We start from the raw sequence: 24,373 nt of genomic DNA on the forward strand, positions 1-24,373 counted from the left end.
GAGGACCTTAGTTGTTCACTGATTGCTTTCTCATATGTGCCCTGACTGAGGGGCTACAGCAGAGCGAGTGACCTCTTGCTCAAGCCAGTGACCTTGGGTCCAAGCTGGTGAGCCTTGCTCAAACCAGATGAGCCCACACTCAAGCTAGCAACCTCGAAGTTCGAACCTGGGTCCTCCATGTCTCAGTCTGATGCTCTATCCACTGAGCCACCTCCTGGTCAGGCACTACAAGGATTTTTAATTATATTATTAATTTGTTTTTATGTCAAAATTGCTCTTTTTTTTTAAGGTAAGCATTCAATTTTAAACTGCCTTTTTCTTTTCTTTCAGTTGAACCCTATTTAATTTTATTAAATTATATTCAACCAATTATCTACTGAGCATTATCATACTCAGCTATGCTGAAGGTAGATGACAGACACAAGCCTTGTTCTCATGAAACTCCCTGTGTAGTTGACAAAAACATTACTGTTGGGGAACATGCAGTGGTGGGGTTCAGTGGGTTCACACCAGTTCGGCAGAACCGATACCTAATATTTTGTTGAGTTCAGTGAACCGGTTGTTAAAATGACCGCGTTCTCTCTAAGGTGAACACCTGGAAAACTGTCAAATATGGAAATCACAAATTTACATTTCTTACTTTTTTTTTAATGCTCATCTGTTCAACAGCATATTGTAAGTGCCCCTAATAATGTCCATTTCATCCATAGGTGAAAAAAATGTGAGTGAGGACACCAATCAAGAAACAATATGAAAATATTTTAAATAACAGCTTTGTTTTTTGTCAGGTATTATTTAATATTTTTTTATTAATATTTTAATACTCTTTCTTATAACATAATCTACTTTTATGTACCTCTTTTATTGTTCTTATTTAAGTATTAAATTCATGAAGTAATAAGCTACCATTCGATATATCTTTTTTTATATTTAAAATGGTCATTAGAGCAGAGAACCAGTTGTTAAATTATTTGAGTTCCACCACTGGGTACATGCAATGAAAGGAAAGTACATGCTGCTAAATAGGCATAACACGAGGAATCTTATTTTAACAATGAAGTAAGGGAAGGCCTACCAGATAAAGCATTAAGTAAGGTGAAACGTAAGGATGAATTCTCTGAAATAGTCAAGGTCACAGTGATATAAACAGTAGTGGTAATTGGGGGTTGCTAAGGGACAGAAAGATTACTCAGGCTACCTGAAAACAAAATGTAGACATATCATGGAGCAGGGGTCACCAAACTATAAGCAGTCATCTGATTTTGTACGTAAAGCTTTACTGGATGACTGCCATGCCCATTTGATCATATATTGTCTATGACTGCTTCCAAGTGACCATTGCAGAGTTGAACAGTTGCAAAAACACCTCGAGTCTTTTGAAGTCTAACATTTTATTATCTGGCTCTATACAGTAGACACATGCTAAGGAAGAGACAAAATTCCAGGTTTAATCTGTCTGTTTGTCCAATCTATAATGGTTGGAACACACTACAGGATCCTGAGTCAGTAGGGATATTTTTTGGGAAAATGAATTTATGTTTTTATGATCTGTAAACCATGTGTGCAAAGCATGGGTAAAATACCCATTCCCCTCCCTCAATGTTTATGACAGGTTTGTAATGTATGGAAATCCTCAGATCTTGTAAATAACTATTCTGCCAGCTTTTGTTTTTTTATGTATGCTAGTATTTTGGGGAGAAATTGTGAGAGACCACGCAGGAAAATCTACACAGATATAGCTGTAAAACTGAATTACGTGTGCCACTTGAGATTTTAATAATAATCTATCTTTGTTGCGTTAGAAATGGATGATACGACCTAACTTTCACCTTCTGGGCTGCTCTCACCCAGTTATTGATAGCATTATTTCTTCAATTTGCCAATCTTAAAATACCCCATTTGACCTTGAAACTCTGCTCTCATTCTGCCTACATTTTCCTTCCTTTCTTTTGGAACAAAATAGCCCAAGCCCATATGTATTGACATGTGTGTGTTCTTTATTTTCCTTTTTGTCTAGTTGCCCCCATGCAAATCTCTGTGCTTTTGGCCAGGTAAAGATACAGAGCACTCATTATCACTGGAGTTCAAATCTGTACTTTATTCAGGAAATTCCCATGTTGCTCTATTGCATATCGCAGTGTTTGGCAAACTGGCTTATCTCTGATACTCTGCCTGTATTTGTTTGGCCTGTGTACCAAGAATTACTTTAATATGTTTAACAGTTACAAAAATAAATCAAAGGAATAAAAATACTGTTTGGTAATATGTGAAAATTATGTAAAATTCAAATTCCAGTGTTAATAACACAATTTGATTGGGACACAGACATATTAAGAAATAGATTGTCTATGGCTGGTCTCACCTGCAATGACAAAGGTGAGTAGTTGCAACAAAGATGATGGGTATGATAATATCTAGAACATTTGCTATCTGACTCTTTACAGTAAAATTGGCCAATCTCTGGCTTTAGCTTTACCTTTTCATCCTACTATCCTGTTTTATATAATCTGATGTCTAGTAATTACTCAACACCAGCTCTCCCACACAAATCTTCAACTGAGTTGATTTTTAAAACCTTTTGAAAATGTGAGGATTTATGCTTTTATTTTGTTCATATTATGGCTCCTGCCTATAATTCCAGGTTCCTTGTTTATACTTAACTACTGATTTTCTTTTGTGCTCAATTAAAATTTAACCCCACTTGTAAAGTCTTCCAAGATTTGTTCACCTTCAGTGCTTGACACATACTAGTTGCTTATTTAGTCAGGATAATTAATTCTGAAATCCCAATGATTTAACACAATAATGATATATTTTTCTATTATGTCATAGTTTGATTGGGTATTTGGTAGGCAGCCTTTCTCATGGTAATGTCTTCTTTCATCTCATGGTGCTGTTAGCCTCTACATTATCACTGGAGTACTCTGCTGTAATGCTAACATTCAGCAACAAATAGAAAGAAGAAGAAAGATTGGGAGAGCTGTTTTATATCAATAACTGGCCTGGGTGCGGCATACAAGATTTCCACTTACATCACTTTAAGCATTACCCAGTTATATATCAAACTAACTGCAGGAGGAGCTGGACAATGGAATCTTTGTTTGCACTCTGGAAGAGGAAATAAAATTGGTGGACTTCTGGCTGGGTTCTACCATGTTACCAAACAAATGTTAACTGTTCTGTGATTCTATAAAGCAAGAAGTATTTATTTATATTCCCAGCCATGTAACACAGTGTCCTATGCACTATAGGAATTAAGTAAAAATAACATAATGGTGCTTATACTGAGTCCATGTCCATTTTAACTGTGTAAAATTATTCTTTTAAGTTATTGACTTTTTTGAGACATCAGGCAACTTTCAGCCACTGTTGCTTATACTAAAACAATATCTTATTTTGACCGCTTAAAAAAATATATTATGACCTGAAACTATTATGCTAGGTGAAATAAGCCAGGCAGAGAAAGAAAGATATCATATGACCTCACTCACTTGAGGAATCCAATGAACAATGTGAACTGAGCAATGGAACAGAGACAGAGGTGTGATCAAAAGGACCAGAGGGTAAGCGGTCAGAGGGAAAGTAGAGGAAAGATGGGATTAGAGAAGGGAAAGAGATTAATGAAATTATATCTACAAAACACAGCATTATAGAGAACAGGACAGTAAATCATGGAGGGAAGGGGGGAAGGTATTGGGGGGGCATGGGGGATGAGGGGGAATAAGAGGGTAGGGGATATATTCAGCGAGACACTTGAATCTATGTAAACACAAAATCATAAATTAAAAGAATATGTTATGGCCTGACCAGGTGGTGACGCAGTGGATAGAGCATCGGACTGGGATGCAGAAGGACCCAGGTTCGAGACCCTGACGTCACCAGCTTAAGCGCGGGCTCATCTGGTTTGAGCAAGGCTCACCAGCTTGAGCCCAAGGTCGCTGGCTCGAGCAAGGGGTCACTCAGTCTGCTGAAGGCCTGTGGTCAAGGCACATATGAGAAAGCAATCAATGAACAACTAAGGTGTCACAACGCACAACGAAAAACTAATGATTGATGCTTCTCATCTCTCCATTCCTGTCTGTCTGTCCCTATCTGTCCTTCTCTCTGACTCTCTCTCTCTGTGTCTTTGAAAAAAAAAATGTTATGGTAGGTGATATTTACTATTAGAAATATCCTAGGAAAGTTCTTATTCTAGGACTTCTATCTTAATTGTAAGGTCACATCATTAACAGCATGACTAGATTTTTACTCCTTTATACAAGTGTCTCATAGATCTAATATGTGATTAAGATTGTATTAGATAGGGTTCTGGAAACATGACAGTGTAACAGAAGGAATTTCTCTCCTTACCTAGACAATAGTTACACTGGCAGGATCTGTCCAATGTAACTATTTTGGAAATATAGAATCTATAGAAGGCTTGAAACCACTTGGGGAAGGCTTGAATGATCAGTTATGGATGAATTTCTGTTCATTTTAGCTCTTATCCCACTGATGACTACCCATGACCTATATTTCTGGCTCTCAGCAGGGGGCCAGACTTGTGTCTCTTAGCCACAGGCATACAGTTTGCGAGAGCCATGGTGGGCAGTAAGGACCTTGTCTTCCAAATATCAGGGCTCTATATTCTGATTGTTGAGTGCTGTTTCTGATCATGGAGATGTAGACACTGAAACTCTCCCTCATTGTTTCAAGTACCTCTCTCTCCAGCTAAAGTGAATTTCCACAGAATTTAAAAAGCCAGTCCCTTTTTTTAAATCAACCTTAGTTTTTCTATTTTTTATCATTTAGGAACCAGACATTAAAGACCAAAACATTCAAAAGCAACTGCATATAAGGCAAAAATTAGAAAATGACTACTTATCAAATTAGAGGGTAAGGTCTCAGAAAACATCCATGAATACCTAAATTTACACCTTCAGATGACTTTTGACACAGAGACAGCTTACAACAACAACAAAAATTCAAAAACACTAAATAAAACAACAAAAATAGTGAACCCCAGGGAAAGCAGAGAGTATGATTTTCAGAGTTATGACACTATTAGCTTCAAATGTCCAGTTTTTAACAACATTAAAAAAATCACAAAGCACACAGAAAAACAAGAAAGTATGGATCATTCAAAGGGAGAAAATAAATCAACAGAAACTCTTCTTGAAAAAGATTTAATGACAGCTCTCCTAGACAGACATTTAAATCAATTTTCTTAAAGATACTCAAAGAACTCGCCTAACCTGTGGTGGCACAGTGGATAAAGTGTTGACCTGGAACGCTTATGTCACCAGTTTGAAACCCTGCACTTGTCTGGTCAAGGCACATATGGAAGTTGATGCTTCTTGCTCCTTCCCCTTTCTCTCTCTCTCTCTCTCTCTCTCTCTCTTTTGCTCACTCTCATTCTCTCTCCTCTCTAAAATGAATAAATAAATAATAATCTTAAAAAATGTTTTAAAGAGATACTCAAAGAACTAAAGAATGATGCAGAGGAAGTCAAGAAAATGATGTATAAACAAAATGGAAATATCAATAAAGAGACATAGAACCTAAAAAAGAAGCCAAAAAGTTCTGGAACTTAAAATTTTAACAATTGAAATAAAAAAATTACTGCAGGAATAAAAGGCAGATTTGAAATGAAATAAAAGGCAGGCTTAAGAAAGATTCATCAAATTATTTATTCAAGGACCAGAAATGAAGAAAGATTGAAGAAAAGTAAAGGTTGCCTAAAGGACCTGAGGGACACCATCAAGTGGATAAAAATATGCAATGTGGGGATCCCAGAAGGAGATGAGAGAAAGGAGCAGGGAGAATATTAAAGAAATAATGGCTGAAAATTTTCCAAATTTGATGAATGACACAGATATAAACATGTAAGAAGCTCAATGATCTCCAAGTAAGATGAACTAAAAAAGGCACACACTTAGACATATAATTAAAGTTTTAAAAGTTAAAGATAAAAGAGGATATTAAAAGTAGCAAAAGAGAAGTGAGTTGTCAGACAAGAGATCCTTTATAAGATTATCAATAGAGTGAGCCTATATATTCAAAAAACTAAAACAAGGAAACTGTCAACCAAGAACCTTGTAGCCAACAAAACTATCTTTCAAAGGCAAGGGATAAATTAAGCCATTCCCAGATAAACAAAATATGAGGAATATTATAACCACTGGATTTTCCTTATAAGAAATACTTAAGGGAGTGCTTCAGGGTGAAATGAAAGAACACTAGACAGTAACTTAAAATTGTATGAAGAAATTAAGATCTCAACAAAGGTAAATACATGGGCAATTATAAAAGTTAATCTTATTGTAACAATGGTTGTAACTTAAATTTTTGTTTTCTATACAATTTGAGACTAATACAATAAAAAATTAGTGTGAAAACTAGTATTATAACTTTGATTTATAACTCCACATTTTATTTTCTACATAAATTTAGAGGCTAATCCAATTAAAATATTATTGTTTAGTATTTTGGGGCACAAAATGTATTAAGATGTAATTTTATAATATCAATAATTAAAAGGGGTATGTATGGAGTTATAGGAACAGAGTTTTTTTGGACATTATTAAAGTTAAGCTGGTACAAATTTAAATTGAAGTGCTATAACTTTATAATGGTAAATGTAATCCCCATGGTAACTACAAAGAAAATAGATATAGAATGTACATAAAAGGAAATGGAAAAGGAATTTAAATGTTTCACTGTAAAAAAATCAACTAAATGCAAATGAAAACAGTAATGTGGAAATTAACAAAATCTGTAAGGCATTTATAAAACAAATAGGAAAATGACAGAAGTAAGTCCCTCCTTAGCAGTTAATACTTCAAATGAAAAATAAACTTTCCAATTTAAAGGCAGAGATTGCCAGAATGTGTAAAATGATATGATCCACTTATATGCTATCTACAATGAATTTACTTTAGATCTGAGACAAGGACAGACTGAAAGTGAAAGGAAGAAAAAAAGATATTCCATGCAAATAATAACCAAAACAGAACAGAAGTGGCTGTATTAATACACAACAAAATTGACTTTAATACAAAAATGTTTACAAAGGACAGAAAGAGACAGTATATATTATAAAAGATTCAATACAACAAAAAGATATAACTTTAGAAACATTTATACTCCTAATGATAGACCATTAAAATATATGAAGCAAAACTGACAAAGTTCAAGGGAGAACCGACAGCTTCACGATAATAGTTGGAGACTTAAATACTCCAGTCTCAATGTTTGATAGAACAACCAGAGGAATGATAAGTAAGGACACAGAGAACACAACGAAGCAATCAAATCTATCAGACGTATACCGAACATTTTACCCGTCAGTAATAGTATACACATTCTTCTCAAGTATACATAAGACATTTTCCAGGATAGAGTACATGCAGGAATACAAACTAAGTCTCAATAGGTTAAAAGATAGCCATTGTGCAGAATAGCTTCTCCAACTATGACAGGCTGAAGATGACACTCAAGAGGTAAAACTGGAAAATTAAAAATTTTCTGAAAGTGGAATAATAAACTTTAAATAGCCAATGGATTAAATAAAAAATTATAAGGATTGAAAAATACTTAGAGATTAATGAAAATGAAAACACAATACATCAAACACAGCACACAGTCCAAAAATAGCAGAAGGAAGGATATAATAAAAATTAGAGCAAGAAAAATGAAATAGAAAATAGAAAAAACACTAGAGAAATTTAATAAAACCAAAAGTTGGTTCTTAAAATATATTAAAAAAACTGACCAATGGGATGATGGGTTAAGCAAAATGTAATATATACATTAAAGAGGAAGGAAATTCTGGCGTATGCTACAACAACATGGATGAAGGCATTATGTTAAGTAAAGTAAGCCATTCATAAAAAGACAACTATTGTATGATTCCACTTACATGAGATACTTAGCCAAAATCATAGAGATAGAAAGGAGAATATACCAGGGATTGGGAGCAATGGGGAGTTATTATTTAATAGGTATAGAGTTTCAGTTTTACACAATAAAAAGAGTTATGGGAATGGATGGTGGTAACGGTTGTACAACATTATGAGTATACTCAATACCATTGGATTGTACACTTAAAATGGTTAGAGAGGTGAATTTTATGTTATGTATTCAGTATTTTATCACAATAAAAATATTGGGAGATGGTGAAAGAGTCCTTAAAAAGCATCGATTCACCCTATGCTGTTAGGAAACATGGCAAAGACAATGAAAGAATGAGATTACACCTGCCAGCTCTTTTCTTTTTCATTCCACTAATATTTATCATTGGATTTTGGAATTTATTAAAAAGTGCAATTACCGAAATGTTATAAAGATATAAAAATGAAATAACAGTAGTCAAATAGTAAAATGGTTAGAAGACGTGACTTCAAAAGGATGGGATATTTTTAAAAACTGTGAAAACTGATAAGAAACAGAAATATTTATTATATAATGTCAAGAGGACAAGAACATTATTATGGGCATTGTGATTGAATTAGGTGTCATTGGTAAGTTTTTCATTTATTCTTGCTATATTTTTTCTTACGTTTAAAATTTTAAAAAGCTCCCCTGAAAAGCTACACTGTCTAGACTCAGGAAAACTCCACGTACCAAATTTGTGACTCAACCTGTTGAGGATTAATCTTTGCAATTTACCACTCCCCTAATGCTCTTATATGATTTGCCTAATTGTTCCTTCTATTGGACCTGTGCTTTTGAACGATGTCAATTGCTGGATTCTACATCATCATTTCTATTCCAGGTCATCTTAGAGCCACTTGACACTATTTACTTCCTTGTGTCAAATTGTCCGCCTCACTCTGTTCACCCACTGTGTATTTCAGTAAGATGGGAGAAACTATAAAAAAAATAATAGTAGCATGACCTATGGTGGCGCAGTGGATAAAGCGTCAACCTGGAACGCTGAGGTCTCTGGTTCAAAACCCCAGGCTTGCCTGGTTAAGACACATATGGGAGTTGATGCTTCCTGCTCCTTCCCCCCCTTCTCCCTCTTTCTTTCTTCCTTCTCTAAAATGAATAAAAATAAAATCTCAAACAAACAAACAAAAAAAACCAATTGTAGTAGAAAGTCTTTAAGATACATGAAAGAAATTCAATGACCAGAACAAATTCTAATTTTTCTCTGAATGTAAGAGTTTCACAGCTATGACAAAATTGGCTAAGTCTGAACAATAATAACAAATCTCTCTCTTAGATGAACGCTGTGTGGCATTTTCCTTGCACACAGGAGCAATTGCTTTCTCCTTGCGCTCAAGATCGACTCATCATTATTGTTTAGTTCCTAATAAGCACTGATAAAATATTCAGTGGTGCCTGAAATTTTTATCTTTTTCTTAAAGGAGTTTGGAAATGATGCTCCTGAGTGTGTGACTAAAGGTATTCTATAATAAAAGTACATAAAAATGGGTCAAGGAAATGAAAGTGTCAATAAAAATAGTTTCTATGATGACTTCTAAAGGATGCTTCCTGCTGACCTGGCTTTTATTTCTTCTTTAAATATTAATTGTTGATTTGCTGGTTTGAAGGCTCAGCTTTGAGTACCAATAGGTCTACAGCTACAAATTTCTGACTTTTTTATTTGAAAGAGAAAACTGTATTCTACCACTCCCACGAGGAGACTTGGCTTTGTGAGCTGGTTCCACCTGCATGTAATATGTTGCTGTACACTTGCTGAGTCTCCATGTCTCGTTTTAATACATTGTTGTGCATGATGTGTTGGTGGGGAAATTTACCCATGAAAAATAGCAGAGCAATAAAAAGGAAAAAAAATAAAGAGCAAAGGCAGCACTTTCCATTCTAAATGTACTTTTTTTCTAATTCTATCTCAACTCCTCACATAGCCCAAGGAAGCAGTTCGACAAAATGAGAATTATAAACTTTGGTGTGTAACCATTTTTGGCCCTGAACTTTAGAAGTGACGTAGTTCTCAGGAAGATTCTTCAATTATAAAATTGAGGATAATATGTGTTTTGCAAGGATTTTGTGAGAATTAAGTTCAATCAATGTGTATAAAACAGGTACCAGACATTAAAGCATGAATTTTGTGTATTCATAGAAACCGCTGGCTTCACTTTAGTTTTTTTATGCTTATATATTTCTAACTACTCATTTATATATTTGTTTGTTTTATGTTGCTAAAGGACATAGTCCTTTAAAAGCTGCCTTAAATGCTTTTAGGCAAAGTGGGAGTGTGCCAGCTATTAATTTATTGCTTCTCAGCACCAAACCCACACTTTGTCCTACTTTGTGCTAGCGGCACTGGACTCAACAAACAAGATCTGTTCTTTGCCAGTGGCTCCATGGTAGGCTCTGCCAAGGTGGAGCACAGAGAGAGGTTGTGAGGCTGGAGGAAGAAGAAGGGATTTGTTCCTTCTTGGCTTCTGCTTTTTGCAGGTTGGTGAGTGGCTCGGTTTGCGGCAGGCCCTGCAGGTTTCGTTACACAAATGGGTGAGGAGTCCTTACCACAGCCCAGAAACCCCCCCAGGGGTCTCACTCTCTCAGAGTCTCCTTGCTTCTCTTTCTTTACTTTACTCTAGGCACTGAGGGGAGGCAGCTGCTTCCTGCTGTGTTCCCCTTAGAATTCTCTTCTCCCTCATCAGCTGCTGACCACATTTTATCATGATTAACCACCGTAATTAAGAGTTTTTTATTCTCTGTTCAAATCACTGGTGTGGCTTCTCCTGACCTGATGAATACTTAGAAAATACCATATTCGCCATGCATAGGACTCACATTTTTCCAACAAATTTGAAGTCTAAAAACTGGGTGTATCTTATGCAGTGGTAGTGGCATTTCAAATGCCATAGATGGAACTGAGGACAAGATAATATATGAAGACAGTGATTTGTCATCACACACAGATAAGGACAAGGTAATGGATCAGAGTTATGATAGTAATGAGGAGTTGTATGAATTTTATAATGGAGAAAACTTGAGTTCAATAACTTTATGTAATACTTTTTTTTTTTTCAAATTTCAGGCCCCAAAATTAAAGTGCATCTTATACATGGGAGCATCTTATACATAGGGCAATATGGTATATATGACTGACAGTATTGAATACATCCAATATGACATTTCATTTAATAAATTTGAATAAAGTTAATAAAATTTCTCTGAGACTATCCAAATGAATAAGACAAAATCCCTTCTTTCAAGGAATTGACAGCATAGTTGATTTGTTTTGTATGATAGACTCATATTGTGCAGAGAATGTTTGAGGTTGGTTTGTTTATTTTTCCACTGTATTTCTAACTTGCTTCTGAAGCACCTATGGTCAGTCACCTTTCAGTTTTTGCTTGAACGCTTTGATGAGAGACATTCTTGCCTTCACAGGTTGTTATCCAGTTCTTTTATTGAAACAAAACCTACTGCCTACAATATCCTTCAATGAAGCAAATTCTGCTTTCTGGTATTGGTTAATTCAATAAATAATTTCTGGGCACCTTCTATGTGCCAAACACTTTTCTAGGCTCTAGGGATGCACTTGTGATAAAAACAAGGGTTCACTGCCCTCATTGAACATGTGTAGAGATAAAGAAGAAATAAGTCAATGAACAAAAAAGATAATACTGAGAAGAAAATAAACCTGGCAGGCAGTGCACAGAAAGTGACTGGCAGAGAAGGAATGCTCCTTAAAGAAGGAGGCATCCAGATCCTCTCTAAAAACACCATCAGGAATGCTTTGGCATTCAGAGATCCTATACAAAACTAGACATGAAAGCAGGTGGTACAAAATGGAGGCACAGTGGTGGCTGGGGTGTTTGATTTTAGGGATAATATGCAATCACAAACCAATTGTGTTTTATGCAGAGAGTGCCATTATTTGCTTTGGAAAAACAAAGTTTTTTCCCCTATGATTTATTTCTAGTTATCTCCTCTATACCATTTCCCCTGCTTTTCCCTATTCTCCCAACCCAGCATTATCCCTCTTCATGTTAAAATTTTAGCTTCTTCAGCAATCTGAGTTCTCCCATGTGCCATGGTTCCCAGATCCCTATTATCTTAAACATTCACAAGACTTGTTCTATTTACTTGCCTAGATCTCACAATTAAAACTCTCTTTGCATTCTAAATGTGATCTAACCAAGGTGGATAATGGGAGGCTGTCCGCTTATTTACGAGGTAGGTGGGTACTGGATGGCTTTTATTATTTTTTAGAAGCAAACAAAGCAAACTCTGCTATGCTTTTGAGCCAGTGCTTAGTTAATCTGGAATATGGTAAAGCCATATTATTTTCGTCATATGTCATTCTGGTAGAAGTGAGTTCTTGAATCAGAATACAGAAATTTGCGTTTTCTTTTTCAATTTTAAATGTCTGATTGGTATTTTGAAGTGTTTGTGGGTAGGATAGTAAGAAGCTAAAAAAATTTCCTGGCAAATAAAATGAAGGAAACTGAAACAAAATAATTAAACACTTTGAATCTTATCTTCCTTAAGCAAGGACACTTAAGAGCAAAGGATTTACACATTCCAGACCTTGCTGGGGCAGACCCAACTCAGTCCTGGTTTTTCTTCAGTGAAATTCTTCAAAGATGAACCTTGGCCAGGTAGCTCGGTAGGTTAGAGCTTTGTCCCAATATGCTAAGGTTGCAGGTTCAATCCTCAGTCAGGGCACATACAAAAATCAACCAATAAATGCATGAACGAGTGGTACAACAAATTGATCTCTCTCCTTTATCTCTAATATCAATAAAACAAACAAAAAACAATAAATGCATAAATAAGTGAAACAACAAATCAAAGTTTTTCTCTTTATCTCTCTCTCTCTAAAATCAATAAATAAAAAATAAAAATAGAAATGAAATTGACCAGAGAATAACCATGACCCCTTTATACACTTATTTTAATATCAACATATTGAAGATCACACCTGGAAAACTAACAACTATTCTATTAAGATCCTCCCCGAGACATCCCCTAGGATTCCCACCCACAAAAGAAAGATAAAAGCATCAAGACAAAAGCCCCAACATGGGCTCTTTCTGGAGTATGCACACACCTTCTCTCCAGCATGATTTTTTTTTACTTTCTCCTAAATGCTAAGGGACCCCATAAAACTTGCAACCAGGGAGAAGTTGGCAGTAGCAGCTCTTCCTGGGCTCACCCCCTAAACCTATCTACAAGGCCCCCTTTATCTCTAACTTTCTAGTAAGCTAAAAGTAGCCCCGCCTTGGCTCACTTTTGTTACTGTAACTTTTACTTCTCAGTAAATTCATGCAGCCCAGTATGGCTCATTTCTTTGCTATGTTTAGAAAGTCAAAGTAGCCCCACTGAGGCTCTCTCTTGTTACTTCTATCTTAAACCCTTCCTTCATTGCACTGTCCCCTGCTTTAATAAACATACTCCCAAAATACCAGGACTGGTGTTGTGAAATCTTTCTTGCACAAAGTTGAGAACTCAGACACTACAGGCCAGCCTGAGGCAGACTTGCTCCAGGCCCCTTTCCTGGCTAGTAACAGTTCGGTAATATTTGTATCCTAATTAATTCTTCCTTTTACAGTAGTGTCTAAGTATGTATGAATTGCTTTTTAAAATTTCCTAATTAAAAATAATATGTGAGCCCTGGCTGGTTGGATCAGTGGTAGAGCGTCGGCCTGGCGTGCGGAAGTCCCGGGTTCGATTCCCAGCCAGGGCACACAGGAGAAGCGCCCATCTGCTTCTCCACCCCTCCCCCTCTCCTTCCTCTCTGTCTCTCTCTTCCCCTCCCGCAGCTGAGGCTCCACTGGAGCAAAGATGGTCTGGGCGCTGGGGATGGCTCCTCGGTCTCTGCCCCAGGCACTAGAGTGGCTCTGGTCGCAACAGAGCGAAGCCCCGGAGGGGAAGAGCATCGCCCCCTGGTGGGCGTGCCAGGTGGATCCCGGTTGGGCGCATGCGGGAGTCTGTCTGACTGTCTCTCCCCGTTTCCGGCTTCAGAAAAATACAGAAAAAATAAAAAAATAAAAAAAATAATATGTGAGTTATTTTGAAATACCTCTTAGTGAACTTTAGAAAATAGCACTAGAATTCCAGCAGTATCAAAGAAATTTGTGCAATTTCAATGTCCAAGAATTACTTAAATTCATTCTATTTCATATAGGAAGGAGGCAAGGAAGGAAGGAAGGAAGGAAGGAAGGAAGGAAGGAAGGAAGGAAGGAAGGAAGGAAGGGAGGGAGGGAGGGAGGGAGGGAGGGAGGGAGGGAGGAAGGAAGGAAGGAAGGAAGGAAGGAAGGAAGGAAGGAAGGAAGGAAAGAAGGAAGGATGAAGGAAAGAAGGAAGAAAGGAAGGAAGGAAAGAAGAGAGGGAAGGAGGGAAAGAAAGTCCCTTGATTCTGTGATAAAGTACATGAACAATCCTTTTGTTAACTTTAATTAGTCGCAATTGTATATCTAGAGCCTGGAACTGAAAGACATATTGAAGTTAACAGAGAAATTTGTGTGAAATATTTCCTATCTATGCTGAAAAAAAAGAGTTATATTTTTATTAGAAGATATCTAAAAAATAGGATGAGTATAGTTGCAAATCATCTCTCAAAAGTTATAATATACATGAGGCCCAGCTTCTTCAAAATTAGTATTACAGCCTACTCTCTATAGCAAAAATGTGAAAAAAAGTCTGGAATGCCACACTGATTGTGGCTATGGGGAACCTGTATTTTCTATAAATCTTTGGGATGCAATGATTTTACCAGAGACTCTGGACACATTTGTGATTAACATGTAGTGACATATGGAACACTGCTTTGAATTTTATTAGAATTTGTTTTTCATTATATTTAATACATCATAATCACAGAAAATTTTGGTTACTTTGAAGAACTTATGTTTCCTGTCTGAAATAATAGTTATTTGCTTTTGCCAGAGTACCCAGGAAAGGAAGCAACTGTTCCTGAAAGGTTACCCGCTTTGAAAAGGTGAAAATGACATGAATACTTTCATGATGTAAAAGTAAGACTAAGGAGATAGTGGGATTTAAAGTGGAGAAAGTGTTGTAGGTCTGGCTAGGTGTCTATCCAGTGAACATTCTCTCTTAGTGCTTACACCAAGACTGTAAGTTTGCCTGGGACTGCAGTGTGTCCAGATAGGAAAAGCTAGCTTCATAGTTGTCTTGCAACTATAGTTTGTTATGTGACCTAGCTTTAATTGGTGAGATGGAAACAAAAGACAATTGGATTGGAATTCTGGATATGCTAATGATTTCCTGATTTAAAGTTAAAAAAAAAATTTTTTTAAAGACAGCTTGAAGTTTTGGCTGGGTAGCTCAGTGGATAAAGCATTGGCCCAGTATACAAAGGTCATGTGTTTGATTCCTCGTCAGATCATGAATGAGAAGCAATCAATAAGTATACAATCAATGGAACAACTAAGTGGAACAATCCTTCTCTCTCTTTCTCTCTCTCTCTCTCTCTCTGCCTCTTTCTCTTTCTCTCTCTCTCTCCCCCTTCTCCACCTTCTTTCTCATTCTTTCTCTTTTTCCCTTCCTCTCTCTCTCTCTCTCTCAAATCAATGGAAAAATTTAAAAAGAGAGAACAGCTTGAGCTGTCTTTTTGAGTATAAATTGTTTTTGTGCCCTTGCTTTTTCTTTCTTAGAATGTGAATTTGAAACTGAAACACCATGGGGCAATAGTAGGAAGAGAAAAGCTCCACAATATGGATGGCGGAGCAGACAGAGGGTGTGTGGGCATTATTGGCATAATGAAATTGTTGAACAGCCTCTGGGCTCCTTGTTCTGTGACCTAAAGTAAACCATTTTGTAATAGGGGTTTCTTTACATGTAGATGAATGCAATCCCAACTGGTTGAGGAATCTGACCACAAAAATAAATAAATTTGACTTGATGTTTTACAGGAAATCTTTTTTATGAAGTCAACAATGTTGACTTAAACTGAGCCAAGTAAATGTCTAAGATAGCTTATTTGATCATTTGAACAAAACTTTCCAATAAATGTCATCAGAAAAATGTATTGTTTCTATTTTTATGAATTTCTCACAGTAGGCCAAAAATATTGGTTGAATTTAACTTTCTTTTTACTGGATATCGCATTTCATATTGAGTGAAAAATAGGGGTGCAAATAGACTCTACTGTGGCTTTTCTTTTAGCTTTGCATGCCTGCATAAGCGCGCGCGCACACACACACACACACACACACACACACATACACACACAAATACAACAGGCATTTCCTACAAACCAATATCCTGAAATAAAATATTGTCACATTTTTTTTTCTTTTAAGTCCTTCACATGCAAGTAGGGTTATGGGCTTTTGGCTGTTTGCCTGCCTTTTAGTACAAATTACCTTTAAGATGGGGGCCCTTAATCATAATGGATTTTTCCTGCCCTGCTGTGCTGTGCTGACAATTCATGTGTTATTAATGAGTATTTCAAGCTTCCATTTCTGTATATCTTGTCTTGTATGACAGGAAAACACCAGTAAATCTTTTCTCCTCCATTCATCAAAGGTTATCACATTAGTAGTACAGGGAAAGACAAAGAGGCATGGAGCTTAAGGAGATGTTTCTGCCACCTCACAGCTGATATTTCAGAAATTCTCCTGTCTTGAAATCACAGGTAACTGCCTTCCCATCACTAAACATCAATACTGATGTTTTTGAACCACCAATGTGGCTAACATCAATTAATTCTACTATACCCAGCAGGAGTACAACTGATACAAATCCATGTTTCATAAGGTCTAAGTACAGAGGCAAACAGTGTAGACACTGTTTTGTATTAAAGTTTTCTCATCATCAATGATAGAATATTAAGTTTCAATAAGCCTTTGTCTTTTAAAAATTAAAAAAAAAATTACAATCTTTTTTATTTTGTGATAGAGACAGAGAGAGAGACAGAGAGAGGGACAGATAGAAACAAACAGGCAGGAAGGGAGAGAGATGAGAAGCATCAACTCTGCTGTGGCACCTTAGTTCTTCATTGATTGCTTTTTCATATGTGCCTTGACCAGGAGGCTCCAGCAGAGCGAGTAACCCCTAGCTTCTTGCTCAAGACATAACCCCTAGCTCCTTACTCAAGCCAGTGACCCTGAGCTCAAGCCAGCAACCTTAGGGCTCAATGTAGCAATCTTTGGACTCAAGCCAGCAAGCATGGGGTCATGTCTATGATTCTATACTCAAGCCCGCGGCACCATGCTCAAGTTGGTGAGACTGCACAAGCCAGATGAGCCTGCTCAAGCTGGCGACCTCAGGGTTTCGAACCTGGGTCTTCTGCTTACCAGTCTGACACTCTAGCCACTGTGCCACCGCCTGGTCAGGCATAATCTTTTCTTTTTAGTGAGATTACTAGCAATGTTTTTGATTCTTAACAAGATAAATATCAGTAATAACATAGGTATTTCTTTCTAATACAAGGATAGTATGTGATAATTGCTGAAGGTTGTTTTTTGCTAAGCCAGAATATTGAGGGATCAACTTGTCTTCTTTTATCTGCCACTATTCCCACCCAACCTTTTAAAAACTCTTTTTCATTCTCATTTCTCTCTGTCCCTCTCCTCAGAGTACTTTGAACTGTTCAAATTTTTTTTAACTTTTATTATTTTTATCTTATTTTAAACCTTCATGCTCTAGCTTAATCTTAGTAGTCTTATGATCTCTCTCCTTGCTTTTATTATTGATAGTTCTGCATGTCCTCCACACTCAATACATGCTAATCTTGTTTTTTAATTAATTGATTTTTTAGAAGTGTTTTAAATTTATAAAACAAATGAACAGGTGTAGAATTCTCCTGTACTCCCCCATTAGCTTCCACAATTATGAACATAATTGTTAACAATTATTGAAACGATATTGAAACATTATTAACAGAAGTCAGTAGGCTACATTATGGATCAGTCTTTCACCACGTCAAGTCTGGTATTCACCACTGCAGTATTGTACAGAATGGTGTCACTGCCCCAGGAGGACCCAGCGCTTCACCTATTCACCCCCCACCCCTACCCCGAGCTTGCGGCAGCCACAAATCTTATTATTGTCTCTCTAGTTGTGCCTTTTCTAGAATGTCATATAGTTGAAATCAAATAATATGTTGCCTTTTCAGACTGATAACATCTCAGTTTTTAGTGAGCCTCAATTCTGGGGCTGTGACCTTCAGAAGGATTTCACAGTCTATTTTTTATTTTTCTGCCTCTCTATACAGTGTTAGCTGGAGTTAGATAATGGTGCTTTCTCCAGGAAGATAAGGCTCTGTGGTAGTAGTTTTCCCTGGAGGATGACTTTTGTTATGGAAAACGTCTGAATATATTTCACAATGGTAGTCTTTACCCTCTCCTTTCCCCTGCCTGAAGTAGGACCAGGTTTTGTTAGATCTTCACTTCCAAGACTTGCTGGGGGGTTTCTGGAGAAAAAATTCACAAAAACATGGTGATACTCCCACAAAGACTGAGTCCTAGATTTTTTTTTAATTTTAAAAGCATCTAATCTATTAAAAACATATTTGCAATATGTATAATATAGGAATTAATATTTAACAATACTAAAATAACAATATCAATGAAAATTAGGACAAAAGACATGCCTAAAAAATTCACCAAAAAGGTGTATCACTAAATATACAGGGGTGGGCAAAAGTAGGTTTATTGATGACAGTAAAGAACAGTTTGCCAAATTGTCATTGACTATAGCAAGTAGATGACAAGAATGTGTAATTAATGAAGGCTGGCAATTTGAGCACTTATGAGATTGTACCTAAGTGCACAGCATCACTGTGACAGTCTTTTGAGTTAATGAAGCTATTGTAATAACCCTAGCCTGCATGTCTTTTTCCATGCAAACAACTATCAATCTACTTTTGCCAACCCCTGTACTTTAAAAGTTTACTCTCAGCATTTTTTTTATTGTGGTAAAAGCACTTAAGACGAGCTGTACCCTCTTGATAGATTTTTAATTTTGCAATACAGTATTGTTAACTGTAGGCACATGTTGTAGCAAATAAATCTCTAGGAGCTATTTATGTTGCGTAACTGAAGCTTTATATCCAGTGATTAGCAAGTCCACATTTTCCCCACCTCTGGAGCAGTAACCGATAGAAACATGCCAGTGGTAACCGATGAATTGCTGAAGGCTGAGTATGGACTAGCTTAAGAGTTTAAGATTTCAGAAGTTACTCCTCCTGAAAGTTCTAACTCTCAAGCTAGTTCATATCGAGGTTGCAGTAATTCATTAAAATGATAATTTAAGTGTTCTTATCAGTTACTGTCTCCAGAGGATTCTGCCCCTGGTTAGTGGATCGTAGCTGTGATTTTCTATATTCTCCTGTTTCCCCAGAATTTGGGGTATTAGTTTTCCCTGTGATATCAATTCTCTGAAGAATCTCAGAAAATCATTAATTTTTATTTATTTATTTCTGTTTGCTGATGACTTAGATCTAAGATGTTTACATGTTGAAGCTGATGGGGAAATCCTAATTTTTTAGTCTAATTACTTTTGTAATTGCTTTATTGTGATATAATTCACATACCATACAATTTGCCTATGTGTGGTATCCAATTAAATGGTTTTTATATATAATCACAGATATGTGCTACCATCACTATACTCAATTTTAGAACATTTTTATTATCTCTAAAAGAAAATCCATAATTTTAGCTATCTCCTCTGTACCACTATCCCTCAAACCTAAATGGCTAATAATAATCTACTTTCTGTCTTTGTAGCTTTGCCTACCCTGGACATTTCATATAAATGGGATTATATAGGTGGTCTTTCGTGACAGTGTTTTATTTCATTTAATGTTTTCAAGAATCTTCCATGTTGTACATATACAACAAATAAGGCTCTGATATAGTAGTTTTCCTTGGAGAAGAGACTTTTGTTATGGAGAACCTCGGAATATATTTCAGCATAGTAACATTTGCCCTTTTCTTTCCCCTGCCTAAAGCAGGTTGGGTTTTTGCTCAGATTTCACTTTGAAGATTTTGGGGGGAGGTCGGTTCCTGGAAACACTCACAAAAGCATAAAGATATTCTTCTTTTTTTGATAATCAAGTAATAATATACAAAAATATGAAATAATATTCCATTGTATAGACTAACATATTTTATTTATTAATTCATCAGTTGATAGTCATTTGATTATCATCATTTTTTAAGTGTTACTCATAGGAGCCAAAAAATGGTGATAATCAAATGACTATCAACGTATACATACAACGTATACATACAAGACATACGTTTTCTTTTCTCTTCTGTATATGCCTGGGAGTAGAATATCTGGGTCATGTGGTAACCTTGTCAGGAACTACCAGAGTGTTATCCTAAAAGGCTGTACCATTTTCATATAACCTTGTCAGGAACTACCAGAGTGTTATCCTAAAAGGCTGTACCATTTTCTATTTCCAGCAGCAGTCTATGAATGTCTGCATCCTCACCAACACTTGTTATTATCTGACTTTTTTGATTAGCCATCCTAATCCCTTCCCTTTTGTTCCCCATATATATATATTTATTTATATATAATAAAATATATTTATTTTATTTTATTTTATTTTATTTTTTTGTATTTTTCTGAAGCTGGAAACGGGGAGAGACAGTCAGACAGACTCCCGCATGTGCACGACCGGGATCCATCCGGCACGCCCACCAGGGGGCAACGCTCTGCCCCTCCAGGGCGTCGCTCTGCCACGACCAGAGCCACTCTAGCGCCTGGGGCAGAGGCCAAGGAGCCATCCCCAGCGCCTGGGCCATCTTTGCTCCAATGGAGCCTTGGCTGCAGGAGGGGAAGAGAGAGACAGAGAGGAAGGAGGGGGGGGTGGAGAAGCAAATGGGCACCTCTCAGGAATCAAACCCTGGTCCCCCGCACGCCAGGCTGACGCTCTACCGCTGAGCCAACCAGCCAGGGCGGTTCCCCATATATTGATCCTGAGAGTATATTCTAATAAATTTTATAGACACCAATTTTCACCTTAGAGTTTGTTATCCAGGGAACCCAGTCTATAACAGCTAGAGTTCCAGCTAGAGGAAAGCCCTTGAAGGCATGATTGGACAAAATGCATTCATTTTTTTTTTCTAGAAGTGAAAGGGTGATTTTTAGGAAGAGATGAAATTCCGTAACTAACCAAGGGCTATGGAATTGACATCAGGGAGGGAGAGCAGTTGATGGGCTTGAGTTATTTAAGAGATAGAACTGGGTGATTTTAGATTTGATAAATTTGAGATATTTGTGGGACATCCAAATGGCGATGACTAAAACTTTTTTGGATGTACTAACTTATAATATACTATGCAGTTTCAAGTTAAATGTAGGTTTAAATATTATCAGCCTACAATGGTTGAAGCTAGGGGAAATGAATTAAAATCCGTTGTGAATAAGATTAGAGAGTATAGAACAGACCTTGAGAAGATTTAAATAATTTGTAAAAGAAAAGGGGCTTAAGTGGTCAAATTAATACCATGGAAGCCATGGGAAGAAAAAGTATTAGAAAATGGAAGGGAAAACAGTAGGAAGAGGAGTGGGAAGGGCAACAGTGACTGGTTCTACAGAGTATTTAAGAAAGTTAAGTATTGAAGAGTATCCATTGAATTTAGCAGTAGAAAGACTATCTCTTATGTGTTTTGAGAAAATCTGACATTATTTTGACCATAGTTGGACTCAATGACCTTTAAGCTTCCTTCCAGTCCTTAAATTCTATAAAATTGTTTGAGTTGTTTGCTGTTATCTCAGCAAAAAAGATAAGCCTAAAAAATCAATAAATTGAACTCTAACAAATATAGCTCAGGATTGTCAATAGTCAGAGCAATATATAAGCAGCAATTTTCAACTTTTATCATCTTATGGCACACATACACTAATTACTAAAATTCTGGAACACACCAAAAATTAAACTTTTTGCTGATCTGACCAAAAAATAAATAGGTATAATTATGATTAGTTCACACCTGATGGCTATTCTTGTATTGGCTATTGTTTTTTTGTTTGTTTGTTTTTTTTTTTTTTTTTTAATTTGACAATTTAAGAGAAAAGAGGCCAGTGTCCCTGACTAAATAGTCAGGTATTGCATGTGTTGAAAACTCTTGTGGCACAAGTGTTGAAAATTTGTACTCTAAGAAGCTGGTAATTTGATGCTAAATATTTTCAACAATAGTCACGTTTTTCTTTTTGCTTATATCATTCAGTGAAAATTCCAGAAATAAGGTTTAAGCCTAAAATCCACAACATAACTAATATATTTACTCTGGGAACACTTGTGATACTGCTAAATTATCCTATTTACAAAGTAATTAGATTTGCTGACCTTTGAGGAGAGATGGAAAAAACCATCCCATTAGGCAAATCATAACTAAATTTGCTTTAAAAGGACTAGATTCAAATTAAAACATTATGGGGAATGGAAATAACATGGAAGTGTTAAATATCCACAAATAAAATTTTATGCCTGAGGATTAATTTGGAAGAAGCATATGTTATGTCATTACTTAAGCTAATTTTTTACTTAATTTATTAAAATTTTTACTGAATTACATTGCACACTTTTACTAAATATATAGTGAAAATCTTTGTCTGAAAATGCTCTTATAATAGTCTTCAGCTGTGGTATAGTATTAGGAATAGATTAATAAGTCTTATTTTAAAAAAATTTATTTGCTTTTAAAAATAAGATCTATTTCATAATTCTGCATAATAAATTGAATTGAATTGGTCCTATTATTCGCTCTAGATGTTAATACCAACATTCTTGCTTCTCTTTCTCATAGTTTGCTACAGTTGGAAAATAAATGTAAAATGTTGAAAAATTGCTATGGACAGGAAATATATATTTAACACAAAATGTGTAGGAACCATATATCTGTGACATCAATAGAACTGAAAAATTGAATTCAGATTTACATATATATTTCTTCCAACTTTGCTATACCAAATCATCTTGTTTTGTGTGTGATAACTAGTGTAAATATGGACCTACTTACAAATATAACTTTGTTGGGAGGATGGGGGAGTGAGATGTCTGTATGTGCAGCGGGGCCAAGTTGGGGAAGAGCTAAAAGAGAGCTAAATTCTCATCTACCATAGTGCGATGTCCATACATAATGCCTAAAATAGGGAAAAACAAAACAAAACAAATAGCTTTCCAAGAAATTGTAGCATAAGAATTTTTTTAGAGATATGTAGATTAATTCCAAAAAATTCTGACTAAAAATATTCTAAAATGTAGTTGTGGCCGAAAAAATAATAAGAATTTTGGGAGATGGAAACTTATTATTTTTAATAACTTTCTTAAGTACTGAGCACTGTGAAGACATACTACATATTGCCTAGAAACAAACATGGTTAAACAATTATTAGAAATAAAAATCATTTCATTAATTTAGTTTCTTTTATCATAGTAATACATGCACAATTTAAAATTTCAACTAGTCCTATAAGACTAATTATTTAAAAAAAAATCAGCTTTTGGACTACAGTCTGTCCCCCTGTACTAAAATTAACTCAAAATAGGTCAAAGATCTAAACTTAAGACCTGAAACAATTAAGTACATAGAAGAAGACATAGGTACTAAACTCATGGACCTGGGTTTTAAAGAGCATTTTATGAATTTGACTCCAAAGGCAAGAGAAGTGAAGGCAAAAATTAATGAATGGGACTACATCAGACTAAGAAGTTTTTGCTCAGCAAGAGAAACTGATAACAAAATAAATAGACATCCAACTAAATGGGAAATAATATTTTCAAACAACAGCTCAGATAAGGGCCTAATATCCAAAATATACAAAGAACTCATAAAACTCAACAACAAACAAACAAACAATCCAATAAAAAAATAGGAAGAGGACATGAAAAGACACTTCTCCCAGGAAGAAATACAAATGGCCAACAGATATATGAAAAGATGCTCATCTTCATTAGTTATTAGAGAAATGCAAATCAAAACTGCAATGAGATACCACCTCACACCTGTTAGACTAGCTATTATTAACAAGACAGGTAATAGCAAATGTTGGAGAGGCTGTGGAGAAAAAGGAACCCTCATTCACTGTTGGTGGGAATGTAAAGTAGTACAACCATTATGGAAGAAAGTATGGTGGTTCCTCAAAAAACTGCAAATAGAATTACCTTATGACCCAGCAATCCGTCTACTGGGTATATACCCCCAAAACTCAGAAACATTGATACGTAAAGACACATGCAGCCCCATGTTCATTGCAGCATTGTTCACAGTGGCCAGGACATGGAAACAACCAAAAAGCCCGTCAATAGATGACAGGATAAAGAAGATGTGGCACATATACACTATGGAATACTACTCAGCCATAAGAAATGATGACATCGGATCATTTACAGCAAAATGGTGGAATCTTGATAACATTATACAAAGTGAAATAAGTAAATCAGAAAATACCAGGAACTGCATTATTCCATACGTAGGTGGGA

Source organism: Saccopteryx bilineata, chromosome 2 (assembly GCF_036850765.1).
Source record: "Saccopteryx bilineata isolate mSacBil1 chromosome 2, mSacBil1_pri_phased_curated, whole genome shotgun sequence".
NCBI classification, from domain to species: domain Eukaryota; kingdom Metazoa; phylum Chordata; class Mammalia; order Chiroptera; family Emballonuridae; genus Saccopteryx; species Saccopteryx bilineata.